Source organism: Puma concolor, chromosome D3, assembly GCF_028749965.1.
Source record: "Puma concolor isolate L17-30 chromosome D3, mPumCon1.1.hap2, whole genome shotgun sequence".
NCBI lineage: Eukaryota > Metazoa > Chordata > Mammalia > Carnivora > Felidae > Puma > Puma concolor.
Genome location: NC_141678.1, coordinates 45,866,980 through 45,881,524, shown reverse-complemented (window position 1 = coordinate 45,881,524; position 14,545 = coordinate 45,866,980). Strand labels below are relative to the sequence as shown.

The 14,545-nt window shown below is 41.5% G+C and overlaps 2 long non-coding RNA genes across 4 annotated transcripts in view; one reads left to right on the top strand and one right to left on the bottom strand.

Moving 5' to 3' along the window:
- LOC147575545 (uncharacterized) overlaps nucleotides 1-1,905 on the bottom strand; it is a 52,667-nt gene extending 50,762 nt beyond the window's left edge. For both annotated transcript variants that reach the window (XR_015242494.1, XR_015242493.1), the window contains exon 1: nucleotides 1,036-1,905. This is a non-coding gene — a long non-coding RNA (uncharacterized LOC147575545). The remainder of the gene's footprint in view (nucleotides 1-1,035) is intronic.
- LOC147575544 (uncharacterized) overlaps nucleotides 1-14,545 on the top strand; it is a 48,869-nt gene that overhangs the window by 22,083 nt on the left and 12,241 nt on the right. The window contains exon 1 of one of the 2 annotated variants that reach the window (XR_015242497.1): nucleotides 407-812. The exons of the other annotated variant lie outside the window; for it this stretch is intronic. This is a non-coding gene — a long non-coding RNA (uncharacterized LOC147575544). Of the gene's footprint in view, nucleotides 1-406; nucleotides 813-14,545 lie in introns of those variants that run through there. 2 annotated transcript variants of the gene reach the window in all.

Here is a 14,545-nt window from a genome sequence, read left to right as displayed (position 1 = left end):
GTGGCGCAGTCGGTTAAGCGTCCGACTTCAGCCAGGTCACGATCTCGCGGTCCGGGAGTTCAAGCCCCGCATCAGGCTCTGGGCTGATGGCTCGGAGCCTGGAGCCTGTTTCCGATTCTGTGTCTCCCTCTCTCTCTGCCCCTCCCCCGTTCATGCTCTGTCTCTCTCTGTCCCCAAAATAAATAAACGTTGAAAAAAAATTAAAAAAAAAAAAAGATTATGACTTTAGATCTACTAATAGAGAAGTTTCATATCTTGGAAACAAAATCTTTTTATAGAAAAGAGACTAAATTTTCTTAATTTTTCTTTTTAGTTCATACTATGTGCCAGATCCCAGGGGTATTACTTTGCTTTGTTTCATGTTCTTTTATGGGGGGGGGGGGGTGTTGTTTTATTTATTTTTGAGAGACAGCAAACAGGGGAGGGATAGAGCAGGGGTGGGGTGGGGTGGACAGAGGATCAAATGAGGGCTCTGTGCTAATAGCAGTGAGCTTGATGTGGGGCTCAAACTCATGAAATGTGAGATAATGACTTGAGCTGAAGTTGGATTCTCAACCAAGTCACCCTCCCAGGCACTCCTGTTTCATGTTCTTAACAAACCTATGAGTAAGAACTGATTTTACTGTCTTATATTTATAAAAAGACTGAGAACCAGGGGAGGAGCCAAGATGGCAGAACAGCATGGAAGTTTTTTGTGTGTCTCACATCCATGAAATACAGCCAGGCCAACACTAAACCACCCTGCACACCTAGAAAACCGATTGGAGGATTAACACAACAATCTGCACAACCTGAACCACAGAACTCAGCAGGTATGTGAACTGAGAGGTGAACTGGGGGAGAGAGAAGCCACAGAGGGCAGGGAGCTAGATGGGGAGTGGAGAATACAGGAAAAGCAGCTGGAGAGAAAGTGGAAAAGTGTAAACAGCCACAGGGACTGAACTAAAAATGGAGAAAGGAGAAAGGAGAGGGTTCAAATTCCTTTAAGACTATAAACAGGGGGAATGCAGGGTCTGAAACTCCGCAGCTCCATACCTGGCGGTGCTCTGGTGAGAAGGGCGAATCCTCAGGAGCAGAGTGGGGTCCGGGGTTCTTCAGGCCACAGGGGGAGAGGCGGTTCCCCTGCTGGGAGGACACTTGGTGGAGGCTGTGTCGGTCCCCCAAAGGCAAGGCCCCAGTGGACCTGGGAGAACAACCACATTTGCTGGTCCTGGAACAAGGTCATTAAAGCAGATGCGTGTTGTGATTTTCCATAATCCCTGAGGCGCTGCTGCTACACTGTCTCACGAACTTTTTCCAGGGCGGGCTGGCACCTGGCCGCAGTCTCTGGGCGTCGGCAGCAGCGCAGCCTGCGAACGTTCCTGGGAGCGGCCGGCACCCGGCCATTGCTCGGTGAGACCCTCCCGCAAACGGGCAGATCAGGTCAAAGCCGCAGTCCCTCAGAAATAAGGGGTCGGGAAAAACAGCCGCATCTGAGACAAAACTCAGGAGGGAGGTGGTGCCTGGGGCTTGGTCACGGACCGTGTAAAAGCGGGGAGTGGATGGAAGCTGAAGACAAAGGACGGGCGGGTGATTGCTGATCCGGGAGAACAGAGTTCCTATACTAGACGCCATTTTCATTGCCCTCGCGCATGCCCATACGCACCTACAAGCACCGCAACAATCCACCCCAATAAGCTAAGCTGCGCCATCTAGTGGAGAATGGAGCCATTACACCAAGCCCCGCCCAACTGGGCCAACCTCGCTCTTCAGGAACACAAATTTCTCTGGCTGCTTAGTTTACAGACTGTAAAACGCTTCATTGGCTTCTAGGGGAAAACGAAGTAATTTCAATAGTATTTCAGTCTGTTCACTCGTCCATCTATTTAATTTTCTTTTTTTTCATCTCTTTGTCATTTCTTTTTCTTGAATACAGAAAGAGAAAAAATTATTTTTATTTTCAATTTTTATTAAAAATATTTTTCTTGGGGCGCCTGGGTGGCGCAGTCGGTTAAGCGTCCGACTTCAGCCAGGTCACGATCTCGCGGTCCGTGAGTTCGAGCCCCGCGTCAGGCTCTGGGCTGATGGCTCAGAGCCTGGATCCTGTTTCCGATTCGGTGTCTCCCTCTCTCTCTGCCCCTCCCCCGTTCATGCTCTGTCTCTCTCTGTCCCAAAAATAAATAAATGTTGAAAAAAAAATTTTTTTTAATATTTTTCTTTAATTTTTTTCTACTATATTTTTTCTTTTTTGTAAATTTTTTCAAATTCTGTTTTACTTCCATCATTTTATTTTATTCTATTTCAGTGTATTCATTTTTTCAAAATTTCAAACAATTTCCTTTTTTTTTTCTTTCCCCTTTTTTCTCTAATCTATCAAGCCCCTTTCAAACCCCAGACCAAAACACACCTAGGATCTAGCTTCATTTATCTTATTTGTGTGTGTGTGTGTGTTGTTTTTATTTTTCAATTTTAATTTTTTTACCTCATTAATTCCTTTTCTCCCTTTAAAATGATTAAACAAAAAAATTCACCCGAAAAGAAGAGCAGGAGGAAACGACAACCAGGGACTTAACCAACACAGATACAAGCAAGATGTCTGAACTAGAATTTAGAATCACAAAAATAAGAATACTAGCTGGAGTCAAAAATAGATTAGAATCCCTTCCTGCAGAGACAAAAGAAGTAAAAGCTAGTCAGGATGAAATAAAAAATGCTACAACTGAGCTGCAATCTCAAATAGATGCCATGGCTGCAAGGATGGATGAGGCAGAGCAGAAAATCAGTGATATAGAGGACAAACTTATGGAGAAGAATGAAGCAGAAAAAAAGAGGGAGACAAAAGCAAAAGAGCACAATTTAAGAATTAGAGAAATCAGTGATTCATTAAAAAGGAAAAACACCTGGGGCGCCTGGGTGGCACAGTCGGTTAAGCGTCCGACTTCAGCCAGGTCACGATCTCACGGTCCGTGAGTTCGAGCCCCGCGTCAGGCTCTGGGCTGATGGCTCGGAGCCTGGAGCCTGTTTCCGATTCTGTGTCTCCCTCTCTCTCTGCCCCTCCCCCGTTCATGCTCTGTCTCTGTCTGTCCCATAAATAAATAAAAACGTTGAAAAAAAAATTTAAAAAAAAAAAAAAAAAAAAAGGAAAAACACCAGAATCATAGGGGTTCCAGAAGATGAAGAGAGAAAAAAGGGGTAGAAGGGTTATATGAGCAAATCTTAGCAAAAAACTTTCCTAACCTGGGAAAAGACACAGACATCAAAATCCAGGAAGCACAGAGGACTCCCATTGATTCAACAAAAACCGACCATCAAAAAGGCATATAGTAGTCAAATTCATAAAATACTCAGGCAAGGAAAGAATAATGAAAGCAGTAAGAGAAAAAAAGTCCTTACCTTACAAGGGAAGACAGATCAGGTTTGCAGCAGATCTATCCATAGAAACTTGGCAGGCCAGAAAGAAATGGCAGGATATATTCAATGTGCTGAATCAGAAAAATATGCAGCTAAGAATTCTTTATCCAGCAAGGCTGTCATTCAAAATAGAAGGAGAGATAAAAAGTTTCCCAGACAAACAAAAATTAAAGGAGTTTATGACCACTAAACCAGCCCTGTAAGAAATTTTAAGGGGGACTCTCTGAGGGGAGAAAAGATAAAAAATACATACATACATACATACATACATACATACATACATACATACTACATACATACATACATACATACATACATACCAAAAGCAACAAAGACTAGAAAGGACCAGAGAACACCACCAGAAACTTCAACCTTACAAGCAACATAATGGCAATAAATTCATATCTTTCAGTACTCACTCTAAACGTTAATGGACTAAATGCTCCAATCAAAAGACATAGGATAACAGATTGGATAAGGAAACAAGATCCATCTATTAACTGTTTACAAGAGACCCACTTTAGACCTAAAGACACCTTCAGATTGAAAGTAAGGGGATGGAGAACCATCTATCATGCTAATGGTTGACAAAAGAAAGCTGGAGTAGCTATACTTCTATCAGACAATCTAGACTTTAAAATAAAGACTGTAACAAAAGATGAAAAAGGGCATTATATCATAATTAAGGGGTCTATCCACCAAGAAGACCTAACAATTGTAAACATTTGTGTGCCAAATGTGTGAGTACCCAAATATATAAATCAATTAATCACAAACATAAACTCATTGATAATAATACCATAATAGTAGGGGACTTCAACACCCCACTAACAGCAATTGACAGATCATCTAAACAGAAAATCCACAAGGAGACAATGGCTTTGAATGACACACTGGACCAGATGGGCTTAACACATATATTCAGAACATTTCATTCTAAAGCAGAGAAATATACATTCTTCTCCAGTGCACATGGAATGTTCTCCAGAATAGACCACATACTGGGACACAAATCAGCCCTCAACAAGTACAAAAAGATCAAAATCATACCATGCATATTTTCAGACCACAACGCCATGAAACTCAAAATCAACCACAAGAAAAATTTGGAAAGGTAACAAATACTTGGAGACTAAAGAACATCCTATAAAGGATGAATGGGCTAATCAAGAAGTTAAAGAGTTAATTAAAAAGTACATGGAAGCCAATGAAAATGATAATACCACAGCCCCAAACCTCTGGAACGCAACAAAGGCAGTCCTAAGAGGAAAGTATCTAGCAATCCATGCCTTCCTAAAGAAGGAAGAAAGGTCTCAGATATACAACCTAAGCTTACACCTTAAAGAGCTGGAAAAAGAACAGCAAATAAAACCCCAAACCAGATGAAGACAGGAAATAATAAAGATTAGAGCAGAAATTAATATTATCAAAACCCAAAACACAGTAGAACAGATGAATGAAACCAGAAGCTGGTCCTTTGAAAGAATTAACAAAATTGATAAACCACTAGCCAGTCTGATCAAAAAGAAAAAGGAAAAGACCCAAATAAATAAAATCAAGAATGAAAGATGAGAAATCACAACCAAAAAAGCAGAAAAAAAAATAATAAGATAATATTATAAGCAATTATATGCCAATAAAATGGGTAATCTGGAAGAAATGGACAAATTGCTAGAAACATATAAACTACCAAAACTGAAACAGGAAGAAATAGAAAATTTGAACAGACCCATAACCAGTAAGGAAGTCGAATTAGTAATCAAAAATCTCCCCCAAAACAAGATTTCAGGGCCAGATGGCATTTCCAGGGGAATTCTACCAAACATTTAAGGAAGAGTTAATACCTATTCTCTTGAGTGTGTTCCAAAAAATAGAAATGGAAGGAAAACTTCCAAACTCTTTCTATGAAGCCATCATTACCCTGGTTCCAAAGTCAGACAAGGATCCCACTAAAAAGGAGAACTATAGACCAAATTCCCTGATGAACATGGATGCAAAAATCCTCAACAAGATATTAGCCAACCTGATCCAACAATACATTAAAAATATTATTCACCATGACCAAGTGGGATTTACACCTTGGATGCAGGGCTAGTTCAATATCTGCAAAACAATTAATGTGATTTATCACATCAATGAAAGAAAGGACAAGAACCACACGATCCTCTCAATAGATGCAGAGAAAGCATTTGACAAAACACAGCATCCTTTCTTGATAAAAACTCTCAAGAAAGTAGGGATAGAAGGAGCATACCTCAAGATCATAAAAGCCATATATGAACAACCCAACGTTAATATCATCCTCAATGGGGAAAACTGAGAGCTTTCCCCCTAAGGTCAGAAACAAGACAGGGATGTCCACTCTCACCACTGTTACTCAACATAGTATTGGAAGTCTTAACCTCAGCAATCAGACAACACAAAGAAATAAAAGGCATCCAAATCGGCCAGGAGGAGGTCAAACTTTCACTCTTCACAGATGACATGATACTCTATATGGAAAACCCAAAAGATTCCACCAAAAAACCTGTTAGAACTGATTCATGAATTCAGCAAAGTTGCAGGATATAAAATCAGTTGCCTTCCTATATACCAACAATGAAACAACAGAAAGAGAAATCAAGGAATAGATCCCATTTACAATTGCACCAAAAACCATAAAATACCTAGGAATAAATTTAACCAAAGAGGTGAAAAATCTATACACTTTAAACAATAGAAAGCTTATGAAAGAAATTGAAGGAGACACACACAAAAAAGGAAAAAGATTCTATGCTCCTGGATAGGAAGAACAAATATTGTTAAAATGTTAATACTACCCAAAGTAATCTACATATTCAATGCAATCCCTATCAAAATAACAACAGCATTCTTCACAGAGCTAGAACAAACAATACTAAAATTTGTATGGAATCAGAAAAGACCCCGAATAGCCAAAGAAATCTTGAAAAAGAAAACCAAAGCAGGAGGCATCACAATTCTGGACTTCAAGCTATACTACAAAGCTGTAATCATCAAGACAGACACTCAGATCAATGGAACAGAATAGAGAACCCAGAAATGGACCCACAAACGTATGGCCAACTAATCTTTGACAAAGCAGGAAAGAATAGCCAATGGAATAAAGACAGTCTCTTCAGCAAGTGATGCTGGGAAAACTGGACAGTGACATGCAGAACAATGAACCTGGACCACTTTCTTACACCACACACAAAAATAAACTCAAAATGGGTGAAAGACCTAAATGTGAAGCCATCAAAATCCTTGAGGAGAAAGCAGGCAAAAATGTCTTTGATCTTGGCCGCATCAACTTCTTACTCAACATGGCTCCAGAGGCAAGGGAAACAAAACAAAATGAACAAAACAAAAATGAACTATTGGGACCTCATCAAAATAAAAAGTTTATGGGGCGCCTGGGTGGCGCAGTCGGTTGAGCGTCCGACTTCAGCCAGGTCACGATCTCGCGGTCTGTGAGTTCGAGCCCCGCGTCAGGCTCTGGGCTGATGGCTCGGAGCCTGGAGCCTGTTTCCGATTCTGTGTCTCCCTCTCTCTCTGCCCCTCCCCCGTTCATGCTCTGTCTCTCTCTGTCCCAAAAATAAATAAAAAACATTGAAAAAAAAAATTAAAAAAAAAAAAAAAAGTTTGTGCATAGCGAAGGAAACAATCAGCAAAACCAAAAGGCAACTGACAGAATGGGAGAAGATATTTGCAAATGACATATCAGATAAAGGGTTAGTATCCAAAATCTATAAAGAACTTATCAAACTCAACATCCAAAAAACAAATAATCCAGTGAAGAAATGGGCAAAAGACATGAATAGACACTTCTCCAAAGAAGACATCCAGATGGCCAACTGATACATGAAAAGATGCTCACCATCACTCATCATCAGGAAATACAAATCAAAATCACACTGAGATACCACCTCACACCTATCAGAATGGCTAACAGCAACAACTCAGGCAACAACAGATGTTGGCGAGGATGCAGAGAGAGAGGATCTCTTTTGCACTGCTGGTGGGAATGCAGACTGGTGCAGCCACTCGAAAACAGTATGGAGGCTCCTCAAAAAATTAAAAATAAAACTTCCCTATGACCCAGCAAATGCACCATTAGGTATTTATCCAAGGCATACAAGCATGCCGTTTCAAAGGGGCACATCCACCCCAATGTTTATAGCAGTGCTATCAACAATAGTGAAAGTATGGAAAGAGCCCAAACGTCCATCGATGGATGAATGGATAAAGAAGAGGTGGTATATATATACAATGGAGTATTACTCGGCAATCAAAAAGAATGAAATCTTGCCTTTTGCAACTATGTGGATGGTACTAGAGGGTATGATGCTAAGCGAAATTAGTCAGAGAAAGGCGAATAGCATATGATTTCACTCATATAAAGACTTTAAGACACAGAACAGATGAACACAAGGGAAGGGAAGCAAAAATAATATAAAAACATAAGAGGCTCTTAAATATAGAGAACAAACAGAGGGTTACTAGAGGAGTTGTGGGAGGGGGGATGGGCTAAATGGGTAAGGGATATTAAGGAATTTACTCCTGAAATCATTGTTGCACTATATGCTAATTTGGATATAAAAATAAAAAATTAAAAAATGATAATTAAAAAAAAAAAAGACTGAGGACCAACCAGTTGACTCTGGTCACACAGCTAGTATCAGCAATGGGGTCTGGGTTGATAAGGGCATTCTTTCTGTATACTGGCCATTGTCAAATGTTTTGGTGTCAGGACCCCTTTTGACTTAAAAACTATTGAGGGGCTCCCGGGTGGTTCAGTTTGTTAAGTGTCCGACTTGGGCTCAGGTCATGATCTTGCCGTTTGGGAGTTTGAGCCCTGTGTCGGGCTCTCTGCTGACAGCACAGAGCCTGGAGCCTCCTTGGGGTTCTGTGTGTCCCTCTCTCTCGGCCCCTCCTCTGCTTACACTCTGTCTCTCTTTCTCTCAAAAATAAATTTAAATAAAAATATTTAAATATTTAAATTTAAGTATTTAAATTAAAGTAATAAAAAATTCTTTTGAAAAAATTGAGGACCCTAAAAAGCTTTGCTTAATGTCGATTATATGGATTGTTATTCACCATGTTAGAAATTAAGGGTGAGATATTTTATTTTATTTATTTTTTGCTTTTTTTTTTTTTTTAAGATCTTGTTTTTAAGTAATCTCTACCTCCAAGGTGGAGCTCAAACACACAACTCTGGATCAAGAGTTGCATGCTCTAATGACTGAGCCAGATAGGCACCCCAAAAATTTTATTTTATTTTTCTTAAGTAATCTATCTGTAGATAGATTAAATCTGTAGATTTAATGTGGGGATCAAACTCACCACCCTGAGATAAGTGTGGCATGTTCTACTGACTGAGCCAGCCAGGCACCCCAAGGGAGATATTTTAAATATTTATTTATTAGTCTCTCTAAAAATAACAAAAATAATCCTGTTATATTTTAATATAAAGTATAAAATATTTATGAAAAATAATTATATATTATCTCAAACAATAAACTTAAAAGAGATGTTTTAAATCTCTTCAATGTCAATCCAACAGAAGACAGTTGGATTTTCACGTTTGTTTCTGCATTTAATTTGTTTGTGATATGTTGTTTTGGTTGAGGGGTAGGAAGAAAATCAGGTATCAGAGTCTTTTGTAGATTTTTCAGATAATATAGAGTTTCAGATAATGGGTATTAGTCTTTGATGCTCTATCAACCCAATTCAACAAGAGGTACTTTCTTAAAGGTCAGTTGCAATGTAGAATCTGAAACCATATCAATGAAAATTTGCATTAAAATTCATAGGTCTATCTTGCAATTTGAATCTTTTCCCCATACCTGATTTGTAACAAATAGTAATTTGTTCAATCAAAATATGGATTCTGCTGGGGTATGTGGAGCTCCTAGTTGTTGACACATTTCAGTATATAGTAAAAAATCACATTCATTAGTACCATCAACAATCTCCTCAAAAAAGTCTTTTCGTAACAGATACAAGTTTTCCAAAATTCTAATTTTGACTTGAAAGCTTGTATATTACTATTGGCAACAAATACGGACAGTTGTTTTCCGAAGTGACAGGTTTACTTACTTCATTTAAGAGAGAATGTCTGCTAAATAATCCAGTCTTAATAATCATTTCTACTAGTCCTTTTTCTGAAATGACATTTCCATGCAGAATCGATACCTCAGCTTTGCAACTCAACTGAGCAAGTGCTTTTCCTTAAGACAACCATCCCAATGCAGAATATTAAAGATGTTGAAATTTAATACAATTAACACTATTTTTTACTGCTTCAGCAAGAACATTCTTTTTTCTTTAAGATTTTGTTTATTTCTTTAATATTTTTTTTAGTGTTTATTTACTTTTGCAAGAGAGAGAGAGAGAGAGAGAGAGGGTGTGAATGGGAGAGGGGCAGAGAGAGAGAGAGAGAGAGAGAGAGAGAGAGAGAGAGAGAGAGACAGAATCTGAATCAGGCTCCAGGCTCTGAGCTGTCAGCACAAAGCCCGATGTGGAGCTCGAACCCACGGGCTGTGAGATCATGACCTGAGTTGAAGTCAGATGCTCAACCCACTGAGCCACCCAGGCGCTCTGTTAAAGATTTTTTTTTAAGTAATCTTGGGGCACCTGGGTGGCTCAGTAGGTTAGATGTCTGACTTCGGCTCAGTTCATGATCTTGAGGTTCGTGGGTTCGAGCCCAATGTCAGGCTCTGTGCTGACAGCTCAGAGCCTGGAGCCTGCATCAGATTTTGTGTCTCCCTCTCTCTCTGCCCCTCCCCTGATCATGCTCTGTCTCTCTGTATCTCTCAAGAATAAATAAACATTAAACAAATCAAAAAAATTATTTTTAAGTAATCTCTACACCCAAATGGGGCTCAAACCTACAACCCTGAGATCAAGAGTCTCATGCTCCACCGACTTAGCCAGCCTGGCACTCCCAGCAAGGACATTCTTAGGTGGCAATGGCTGTTTTTCCTTGTCAGTGCCTAGCAGTGAAGAATACAATGACTACTGCCATGGTTGCCTTAAGCATCAGTTTTTTTTTTTTTTTTTTTTTTTTTTTTTAAATTTTTTTTTCAACGTTTTTTATTTATTTTTGGGACAGAGAGAGACAGAGCATGAACGGGGGAGGGGCAGAGAGAGAGGGAGACACAGAATCGGAAACAGGCTCCAGGCTCCGAGCCATCAGCCCAGAGCCCGACGCGGGGCTCGAACTCACGGACCGCGAGATCGTGACCTGGCTGAAGTCGGCCGCTTAACCGACTGCGCCACCCAGGCGCCCCAAGCATCAGTTTTACCTACAGTTGTTTGCTCTGTCAGAGAAAATGTTAATACAGAGGAAAAGGCAAATGAGTCTTAATATTATTATGAAAGTAACAATACTAAGTAAATGATGTCAAAGGGACCCTCTTGGGGCTATGGGTCACACCATACAAACTCCCAGTAAAGGCTGAGCTACTGAGATGTTGCTTTTTAGCAGCAAACCTGCCAGGGTTGATGCAGCAACACTGACAGATGGGGCATATCTATCAAAACTCCCCATAGACAAGCACAAATTCTATCTTGATGAGATACCCAAACCAGGAACACACAGGAACTGCCGTGGTACCCTCCTGCCTCCTCTTAGGAACCATTTCTTTATTGACTTCTTCCTAGCATCCCAGGTGTCCTGGGCTTCCTGCTGCCCAAGGCCACTGAAGGGGCCCTGTCATGCAGTGTAGCTTAAAAACCAGCTTCTGCAGAGGAAGCCTGCCACCATCATTGCTCTGCTCACTACAGGTACTTAGTACTTAGTACAGGTACTTAGGAACGCAAAGGAACAAACTCTCGGGTGCTCTAAACTCCACTCTGTTGCCTTTCCTGGTCAACACATGGTCTATCTGCTCCATGGGAAGTACTTGGTGCCTTGGACTATTCTCTCCTTTCTTCAACATTTCACTTTTCAGGAAACCCTTCCCCAAGACCCTGTTCTTCTTTAACAACACCACAACTGATTACCTGAGAAATGAACCTGTGCTCAAGTGAGAATGACCATTAAAGTGTTGGGTGTGATAAGTAGGCACGCTCACATTTTAATAGGAGAGTCCTGGAGTTCTGTAGAATGCCTTAACATAGAGAAATAATTCTGTGATGAGGAGCATTTCAGGTTAGGTCACAGGCAAATGGGTGATTCTGGAGCCCCTGAAGTTATATCAGGCTCTACTCAGCTGAGACAAAGTCAAAGGAATTGGATGATTAAACAGAGGAGGGAGACAAAACCCACACAGCAGTGGTTTATCTCTTTGAGAGATGAAGGCTATAGTTTTTTTTTTTAACTTTTTAAATTTATTTTGAGAGAGAAAGCATGCTCATGAGCGGGGGAGGGGCAGAGAGAGAGAATCCCAAGCAGGCTCTGCACCGTCAGTGAGGAGCCTGACAGGGGGCTTGAACCCATAAGACCTGTGAGACCACGACCTGAGCCAAAACCAAAAGTCAGACACCCAACCGAGCCACCCAAGCACCCTGAAGGCTATGGTTTTTCATTTCAGTTTCTAACGAATAAAAAATATGCAATGTTTACATTGTTAGAGGACAAATAGAACCACGATATACATCTTAGTTTACACAGCTGAATTCGTGAACAATTATATTTCTCACATTTCCACATTATTCCCCCTTGATGTTAGGATATTGTTAAGTGGTCATGTGTTAGTCTTTTGTTTTAGTATTTTGGGGGGAAAGTCTCACCATGACTCCCCACTGCCCTGTTCTCCTGTTTAAGGAGGCTTTCACGTGTTTGCTATGTGGAGAGTGAAGAAGGGGTATGCCAGGGAACATCTCTGGATAATTCAGCAGCTGTGTCAGGTTCACCTGGCTTCCCTCTCTTGTCTGGAACAAATGGGGTGTCCAGCAAGGCGAGTTGGGAGGATAGGTAGCACCGCCGAGCAGATACCTTGTACCTGAAATGCATACCCACCAGCTGAGCTATCGGCCTTCTGTGTGCTGCATCTGATAGAGGGTCAAACTGACTTCTCTTTCAAGTCCTGAGATCTGAAACCAGGTTGCGCACGTTTTGGAAAATCCCTTTGTGAGTGTTCTGGAAGTACTGATTTGGTCTTTCAGTTTTCATCCGGGTGCGGGAAGCCTGCTCCACATCTACCTGTAGTCTCTGCTGACTTCACTGTGAGCAAATAAGTAATGGCCAATTAATATCCATGAAATAAACTCACTTTTAAAAAATGGCAGTGTTTGAAATGACTCAATGGCCAAGTGAAACTTGCTTTGTATCCCTCCTCCAGAGTTTGAGCATTCAGAAAGTAGGGAGGCTTCAGGGGCTTAGAGCTTTTGTGTCATTTGTGGGATTTGACATAGAGGTCCTGACTTAACGGGTGCCCATGGGCTGTGACGTCCCTACTGGATGCTCCTGCCTGGTGCAGCCCCCGCCACAGCCTGCAACACCCCTCCTGCTTGACTGCTTCCGGGCCTCTGCTCATATGACCCCTTTTCCTTCATGCAACCCCCTCTCCCACCTTGCTCCCCCAGTCTGTCTATATCTTAACTAGTCTTCAAGGCCCAACTGAAATTCGGACTTGTGCAAAAAGTTTTCTTTCATTATTATTTTTAAATATTTTTTAAGTTTTTATTTATTTATTTTGAGAGAAAGACAGAGTGAGAGTGGGAGGGGCAGAGAGAGAGAGAATCCTGAGCAGGCTCCACACTGTCAGTGTGAAGCACAATGTGGGGCTTGAACTCACAAACCGTGAGATCACGATCTGAGTGGAAACCAAGAGTGGGATGCTTAACCGACTGAGCCACCCAGGTGCCTCAAGAAGCTTTCTTTCTGATTCATCACCACTGTGTCTTCGATACGGACAATAATGGTAACAGTTCTCAATGATCAAATAGTCACTGTGTACCAGGCCCTAGAGTAAACTCCTGCAGCATCTCATTGGATGCTCATAATAACTTTGTTACTCGGGAGTGCAGAAAGTTTGGAGAATTTGAGTGCGTTGGCCATGTCACGCTCTAAATGGTGGAGCTAGGGATCCTGTCCCGGTTTGCCTGGCCCTGAAGGCCATGCTTTTTTCTTTTTTTTTTTTTTAATTTTTTTAATGTTTATTTATTTTTGAGAGAGAGAGTGTGCACGCGCGAGCAAGTGGGGGAGGCGCAGAGAGAGAGGGAGACACAGTCCAAAGCAGGCTCCAGGCTCTGAGCTGTCAGCACAGAGCCCGACCTGGGGCTCAAACACGCGGACTGCAAGATCATAACCTGAGCCCAAGTCGGATGTTTAACCCACTGAGCCACCCAGGCACCCCTGAAGGCCATACTTTTAACCCCTTCCAGTCTGGCCTCCTGAAAGGTGCTAATTATCTAATTGTGAGAAGCTGATGGAGCAAGGTGGCACTTCAAAGGTCATATTGTCCAATCCTCACTTTAGAGACAAGGAACCTAAAGCCCAAAGAGAAAAAGAGACCACGGAGGTAACACAGCCAAGTGTTGGCAGAGCCTGGACAAGCACCAGTTTTTCTGGTTCTCAGACTCCTTCATCACTTATTCATTCAAGAAACATATATGAAAGCCTTCTATGTTTAAGGCACTGTGTTGGGCTTTGAGTATTTTTCCTGCTGTACCATTTGCGAGTTTAATGAATCCACACACAAAGTTGTTTTAAAATGGGATCAGAAAGAGTAAACCCTTGCCTCCTCTTACTGCGGCTTTGTGCAGAAGTGCGATGCACCACCGATGGCCTCAACACAGTGCCATTGTCATTGGTTGGACCCACACTCGGAGCAGCTGCGGTTCTGTAGAGAGGGTGTGTTGGAGACTGGAGGGGAGGGTGCTTGCTTACAGGGACACGTGGAGAGTGTAGAAAGGCCCTGTTTAGAAAGAGAATTCAATGCTGTTCAAGCAACTGTTTCAAGAGCAAGCATTAGAAAACAGGAAGCATGACTCCAAGTTTTGCCAACAAAGTCTAATCCAATTCCGGAAGACTTTATCCCTCTTCTGCTATTGTGTGTGGGTGTAAAAAAAAAGTCACCGAGCTTGCCTTAAGTGTCTCCCATCCTGACCCCGCTACTTGGCCGTATTATTGGTTTTGTTTTGTTTTGTTTTGTTTTTCATCATCAGGTTTGTCTGAGGATCCCTGGGGGGTGGGGGGGGGGATCCT